Source organism: Anopheles moucheti, chromosome 3 (assembly GCF_943734755.1).
Source record: "Anopheles moucheti chromosome 3, idAnoMoucSN_F20_07, whole genome shotgun sequence".
Classification (NCBI taxonomy): domain Eukaryota; kingdom Metazoa; phylum Arthropoda; class Insecta; order Diptera; family Culicidae; genus Anopheles; species Anopheles moucheti.
Window position 1 is genome coordinate 1,750,921 of NC_069141.1, and position 7,848 is coordinate 1,758,768.

Sequence of the window (7,848 nt, forward strand, 5' to 3'; positions counted from 1 at the left end):
CAGTCGACCAGCGAAAAAATAGCACCACGGCCGGACGGCGTTGGATGCAGGATGGAAACCGATTTATTGATGGTGCCTGCATAATTCGATTCGTTTTTAACGCCATTTGGAGGATGGTACAGATTGGCAAAAAAAACCCTACCTGAAAGCAAAACGAAAGAGAAGTGTAATTTTTGTTTGACGAAATACGTAAAAGTATAGGTGAACTTTTTGTGTGACACTGGTTCAATAATAGTACGAACTGGTTCGATCCTGTATTGCTGTGGCTCTATTTGGCCACAAGGGGGAAGGCCCCATTCCTGCCGATGGTCCATCCATTTTCCATAACCAATATTTCCTTATCATTCGTTGCAGTTCAGTGGACAAACGCATAACGTAATAAAAAAATAAATTGCTAATCATTTTCCGATAAATCGATACTGTAAGCGATACGATAGAAATAGAGAATGGGAATGTATTTTCTCACATTCATGCACGGCAAGACCTTAGCGGTTGGTTGTATCATTCTCTCTGATGGGCGTTTGGCGGTGCATTATGGCGAACCACCAGCTCATCGAACGTCCGTGATCGGTAGAAGCGCGTTCGATTTTTTTCCATTTATTACACAACGATTCAATGCACGCTTTGAAGTTTTGCACCTTTGCAAGCAGATGCCCCAAGATCTCAGGTCTGAGATCTGAAGGGCCTAGTGCAGAAAGCTAGTGAGTGTTTCTGTGTGGATTTGTAACGAATTACACGTAATAGCTGACGACATTTCGCAAACAGTACGTGCGCTATCTGGCTGAAGGTTTTTGTTGAATAATTCAAATGTATCGGTATATGTTAGGCGCAAAAAATACACGTTACACATTACTGTTTCCACTGTAATGAGCAATTTGTGCAGTGAAGAAAAAAAGATAAACGCAAAACATGAGACATCATTATCCTGCTTATCGAGCACAAAGTCAGCACAATATGAGTACATTAAAGATACATGCTTCCATTACGCATAGAATGTATTATGAGATTTTTCCATTTTCAGTTTTCGATTTTTGAAAGGTACAGAAAGAAGCTTGCATTTCCCAGATTCTACCAGTTCCAGGGTACTGCTTGGGTAAAACGAGGTGTATTTTTTTCTCGCATTAAAATTTGAATCCTATCGCAGCAACCCATCTCTAGACAGCGACAATTTATTAATTTTTTTCCGGCACAATGTATTCAAAACGGTATAAAGTCCATTAACTCTTTGCCGAAAATGACAGCTTTTGTGAATGTTAATGGACCTTGGGCCATATTTTGCCTTCATTTAGCATTTTCGAAAGAGCGATAAAAAATGATAAGCGATTGGCAGCACAACACAATGACGACTACTTGTGCTATGATAGATAATGAAAATGTGCAAGCTGAAACATACAAAAAGGTTCAAACAATTTTTGGGCAATTTTCACGCCGTAAGCCTTGCATCACTTGCAGTAGGATGGTGCTATTCGAGCGTTTTTGATAATGTTTTTCCATCAGTGTCATCTAAAGTGACCGTATGAAATAACTTTGAATGATCCCACGTTGTAGACAAAAATCCAGATTGGTACAATAAGTTTTCATGAAAATTGCCTTGACGCCTACGGTCAAAAACAGAGAAACGTACACAAACAGGCTGTGCCGATCGTAGTTGGGCGATAATGCGAACTTAACGAAGTGTTACTTATTTCAGCTTTGTTGCTTCTCCCACTTGACATAGACGCCACGTTGGAATTGAGCTCATAAAACTATTACAACGGTTCGTTAGTGACTTGACGAAAAATGTAGAGCCCACTCTGCAACTCGATTCTTTTTTTTCCAAAGTACTACAACTTTGTTGCTGCTTCTCGTTTATATCACCGTTCGCAAAATGTGATATTTCCGGAGTGGAGATTTTTGCAAAGGACAACGTTCAGGTTGGAATAATTACCGTGTCCAAAATTTTCACTCGTTGCAAATGGATGTTTCCGCGAAGTTTTTATTGGCCTTTGAATGTCGCAAATTACAAAACAATTTATACAATTTATGTTCTAAGCACAGTTCAGAACAGCTTCCGAACGCTAAAGGGGTTGCAAATTGTTACTCATTTATTCAATGTAAGCGTTGAGTTTGTAGCTTCGTGGAAATATTTTTGGAATATTTGAGTTTGTACCGTTGTGTTAGAAGATGGAAAAAAGTCATGAAAAGTTTAATATTTATAAATATCTAGAACTGCGTACGCTGGTTTGGAATAGATAAATAATATAATTTAATTTCAAGGGTTGCACTGTACCCACACGTTATTACCCTCATGGCTTTACAAACAATTGAAAAGTTTACATTCCGTTCTATTTCAAGAGTTAAGTAAACATTCCTTGTGTTTTCCTGTAACTGTTAACAAAAAAAGAAATTCTTATGTCTATATCCTTCAAACATATTCATTTAATTTAGTGCAGTTAATGTAGCATTTTCCTGCTTCAACACACTATGAGAACAGTAAACCTATGTTAATTGTTTCAAACTCATCATGATAACAATCAAAAATAACTAGACAAATAAATCTGTGTCCGAAGGACTGTATGGAGACCAACACCATTCTTACTAAACCACCGGGCGCCTCCATCGAAGATCGCAATGATTAATTTAATTTCAAGAGTTTTAATGGTTTTAAGTTAAACATTATTTTGATAACTGCGTTATATTTTTAAATAATTAGGAAAGTATGCAATACGACATGGCCGTTTATTTGAATAAAAAAAACATTCATGCAGATACGCAGTTCTTTTATACGCGGATTACCCGATACCCGATTTTAGGAAATTTGACAACTGAGTTAAGGTATTGCGCAAATTCAATGAATTATTTGATTTCTCTTTTATAGCTTAAAACATTATGTTCAGAATTTAATTACTCACAGCTATGAATCATATGATTCAATTGGGTTATTCCCTTAATAAAATAATGCGCAAAATGAAACTGTTTTGCATTTGCTCGTGCATATTCACGCTTACACAGATGCTAAGCTTTTATGAGATCGAAATGAACAGAAACCCTACCAAATCTAGATGATGGCTGCCGAGTATCAGTTTTCGGCAGTACTCCATGCACGCGAATTTGAATGGGTTGTTCTGTAAATATCCTTCCGCCGAATTGAATTTGGACTAACGATACAATAATCAAATATCGCTGCCCGCGATACACGGCGTTTCCCTATCTCGATCATCAGTTAGCGAGCGTAGGAAATTGGCCATATCATCCGCTTCACTGGTCCAATCTCGACACACTTCATCGGATGGGTGGGTGTTTCTATTCCGGCTTTTACTGATTTTTATCAAAACCACTGCTCCGGTTAAGGGTTTACTGCGATGGAGCGGTGTCACATTCTCGGAAACATCAATTGAACCGCGATTGCGAAGGAAATCCGGCTCCCGAAGAGTGTAAGCAGTGATGCTTTGCTTCCCTTGTAAGCCGTGTACAAGGTGCCAAAAAGGTAGCCGACACGGTAAAACCCGAAAAGGAAGCTAACGAGTAACGATATACAGTAATAATAAAAACTGTTTGTGTGAAATATGCATGAAGATTGTCACGGAATGTGTATGTTTCCGGAAAAGCAAACACCATTCTATGTACAATAGATTTCGACCACTGTGAAACGGAATCGCTCAATCGATTGTGGTGATTTTATTTGATTACGAAAACTGAAATGGTTCCTTGACACCGTCACCGATCAATGCATTCAGCTGTGGGAACGATAACCGTATTCCATCAATGAAAATTTAATAAATCCATCCTCCAGCATTGGATTTCGGTGTAGGAAACCGTACCACTGCACACTGGAGAATGGTGAAAACGATGGCAACACCACCGCCTGCGCCACAATCAATACTCGATCGGCCCAACAAAAGTGAAATCATTTCAACCATTCAGCGCCCATTGACATTCTCGGAGTGGTCCTTAGTTGAATTCGCATTTGAATGACCGTGGTTACGAGCTGAAATGAAATAAACGTTACCGAAAAGTAGCTTCTGCAAACAAGCCATGGATGGAAATGCTTAGCCGTGTGCTTTCCCCCAAGCTACGCGATGCAGTAACGAGCCATTCAACGGTACGGTCAATTTTTCTCCACGGGCATCGCGGGGTAAAACGGATAGATTGGAGCAAAGTGAATTGATATTAGCTAATCTTTGCACTGTGACTGACGTCAGAATATTTTTCCTGTCTGTCGAAAATGATTGCACGAATGTATTTATTGAGTCGTTTTTTCACTGTCAAAAGAGAAGATGAACCCTGCCAACCTGATGAAGCCAACCCGATGGTCGAGAATGTGTGTATAATGCTAAACAATCTTTAAAATGTTGTTTGCAGCTGTTGTGTATGTGAACTGAGTGATATTTACTCTGATTTGCGTGCTGTTACAGAAGAACTGAAGCAACATGTGCAATTATAACTTGGACTTGTGAAGTTATGGGTTATGTTATCACGAGATTGTTCCGTGCCATCGATTCATTCATATTGAAAGTTAAATAAACCGTTAAACGTCGAAATAATGCGAAATAAACCGCTGTAAATGTCCATAAACACCGTTAAATGAGATTGTTCAAATTAAAAAAAGCGAAGCTCTTTGCAGCTTAGCTATTCGTTTGTAACTAACCCTTCATGTAGCTGTAAATAAACACGATCTATTTGCCGACCCTTTGATTAGCAAAGCGAAACAGTTGCTCAATTAGCACCCAATTTATAACCATTGCCAGCCGCTCCCTTTCGAAAAGGTATCGTTTGTCCATTTCAAACCAGATTTCAATTTCAAATACCAATTCTTTTAAACTCTCTATTCCCGCCCAAATGAATCAAGTGGAAATGAAATTGCCAAAAAATGTCACCATCATACTTATCGCCAAAATCCCAAATCGACAACTTATCGATTCCTAATTAAACGTTCTGACCTTTTCGACCGGCCGGTTCGATCTCTGTGGGTGAACGTAGCTCGACGATAAAATGGCGATATTGCCAGTGTGCTCCAAACATATACTTTGGCGCATTGATTTCTGCCAAAAGGAGTGATTTAGCTGAATTCGTGGAAAATCTCATCCCTTCTGTTTTTATGTTGTCGAATAGACGGAATGGTTCGACGACGAAACTCATTAGTTTCATAAATCTTAGCTACATAGCCGGGGGGGAAGTTTTCCTTTTTTCCCTAAACTCTGTGGGTTAAGTAAGAAGCAAAAATAGTAACACAACAGCAGCAAAATACGCATCACCCTTGGAGGAGATGACAATCAAGAACCCAATAAAATGGGACAGTTGTCTGAAGTCAAGTAACAAAATTAGAACGATCCCTGGCTGCTGTCGTTTGGATCCTTCACACTGGCCGCGTCTGGTTGAATATTTGGTTGTGTGCATGATTGGGTTGGACCTAACTTATCTAATCCAAAGCGAACACGACCGGCGTTGTGGGTTGATTTGTAGAGATTGTAAGCAACTTAATTTAAAATTCTTTCCTCCAGCACGTGCAACATAGCGTTGGTGTGGTATTTAACCAATCAGCGAGCCAATCACCCGGAATAAACGTCAGCTAGTATTAACTGGCCTCTAATTGATTGACAGCGGAAACAAATCCTCACCGAAGAATATTTTTCCGGTACATAACACTATGTACATTGGAACCAGCTACGGGCAAAAGGGATGCCCGAAAAACAACAGCTACAGCTGTTAGCTGTGGACAGATAATGAATATTTAACAATATGGTACGATGAATATTAACTACTATTTATTAAGCAGGGAGGCGAAAAGGGAGAAAAATGGGTTTCAATATTCTTTTTAAATCGGTTACGTACCTTAATGGGTGATCGGTTCGTTCTACAGCAGTTAGCTAACATAAAGCTTGTTTGAAACATCGAAAGCCTGCTATGAGCATTTATTGTTAGAAATTTCAGATTCTAGCTTTATATGTACACATGTTTAATAACGTTTATGTACAAGCAAAATTACAAAGATGGTCTGGAGCTGATTTTTATAAGCAATTGGAGCAATTGCATATGCTATACATAACACATAGAGAAACCTACCCCTGAATCATAAACCACGAAAAATCATTACTATAACATATCACTATCATTGTTACCTAAACATTACGATTGGTTTTGTATTTTGTCTACTTTTCACATGCAGCGCCTTCTGTGCGGCAGTTTCAGTACTTCAAACTGAGTGTTAAATTATGTTAATATTATGTTTTTATATATGTTTCTCTTTAAACCAACAATTATTACTGCATGCTGGGTATCCTTTAATTACGACATACGAGCGACAAATTTCGAAATCCTCTTTCTACATCGATTTTTATTTCCTCGAAGTAACTATTGTCAACTAGCAAAAGTTTCTCAAATTCACCATCATTTGCCTTACCTCGCTAGGAAAATGTCTTGGGTAACATATTTTCTGCTCTTACCGTTTAAATTCCATACCGATCCTTATCCATTCCGTTCGCAGATGTAGAACGAAAAAATAAACAGTTCCACTCGGTCACAGTTCGGTGTACCCTTGACGGAGCAAGCAGCATATACGCACCCACGTACAAAGCCTCTTGCGGGCACATTCCTTCACACGGACACGAGTCAAAAATAACGAACTCATCTCCGGTGCAAGAGTGTTTTCTAGTGCCCGGACAGCAACCAGGGGAAGGGAAAGCGACCTCTATCATCCGGACAAGTGGTGACTAGTTTGATGACTAGACATTGCAACACGTTTCCGTCTTTCTTTGCTATACGTTTGTTTTGCAAAAGATTTTTGAGTTCACGACGTTCACGAGTTCGACGTATTCCTGTTTTTTGTTGTGGTTGTTTTTGGGTTTGGGATCCCGAACCCACCAGGAAAAAAACTGCAAACGTTTGGGATTTTTAATGTGTTTTCGCCCGAGGTGCCCGGGTGGCGTAGCAAGAATGCTTAGCTGATCTACACGAACTGTTTACCGTCTGCCCTAATAGTCCTTCTTGTGTAGGCGTCTGAACGGTGGATACTGCAGAGGAGAAAGGATCGTATGACACTTTAGTGGAATACATTTTTATATTTTTTTCTTGTAGTGGAGTTACTTGTTTTTTATTTAGCTTTTTTTCTATTTCACTCTCACAAGCCATTTTTCGTTATAATCAGCAGTCAGTTTGATTTCGTGACAAATAAATTTTCTAAATTGCAAGTACCAGCTGCAGTAGGGGTAGCGATGGGCCCTGACTTCAATATTTTACTTGAAAGAATGGTAGGCTGTCAATGGTCTGACATTCGTGTTCTTGTGTGCCGACACGTAACGCCTGCACAGCTCTGTAAATAAATATGGAAAACCCTACGCTCCTGGTCTCTGACAACGACAACGACAAAGAGCTTAACAGTTCAACAATTAGTGTAAAGCATGATTTCCATCGTTTCGTGTTCGAGACGGTTGTTTTTTTCTTTGCGCCCCATGCGACAAACATCGGAACGACTAACTTAACCAAGCTAGGAAGTCATCGGCTACCGAGAAGTATCGTTACCACAAAGCGAGCTAACAAGCTCCGAAAAGATAATTGCTCTTTTGGTGTATGTAATTGGTGTTTACAGGAAAATTGATTTCCTTCCGCACGAATTTCCCCCAAAACCAACATTGTTGCTTGGTGTTTGGCGAGGATTGTGTTTCATTTTGCCTGCTGCATTTTATTTGACCTTGTAGTCACTGGGAAAAACCCTCCGATTATGGTGTACCATTACAAAGGAAAACCATTTATGGGGCAAGGTGCATGCATTCGTTACAACGGTAGGTATGTTTAGTGGTTAGAATAAGACGTTTAACTTTCTACAAAACGCTTGTGCAATACAAAAGGAAGAAATGCACTTAACATAGACAT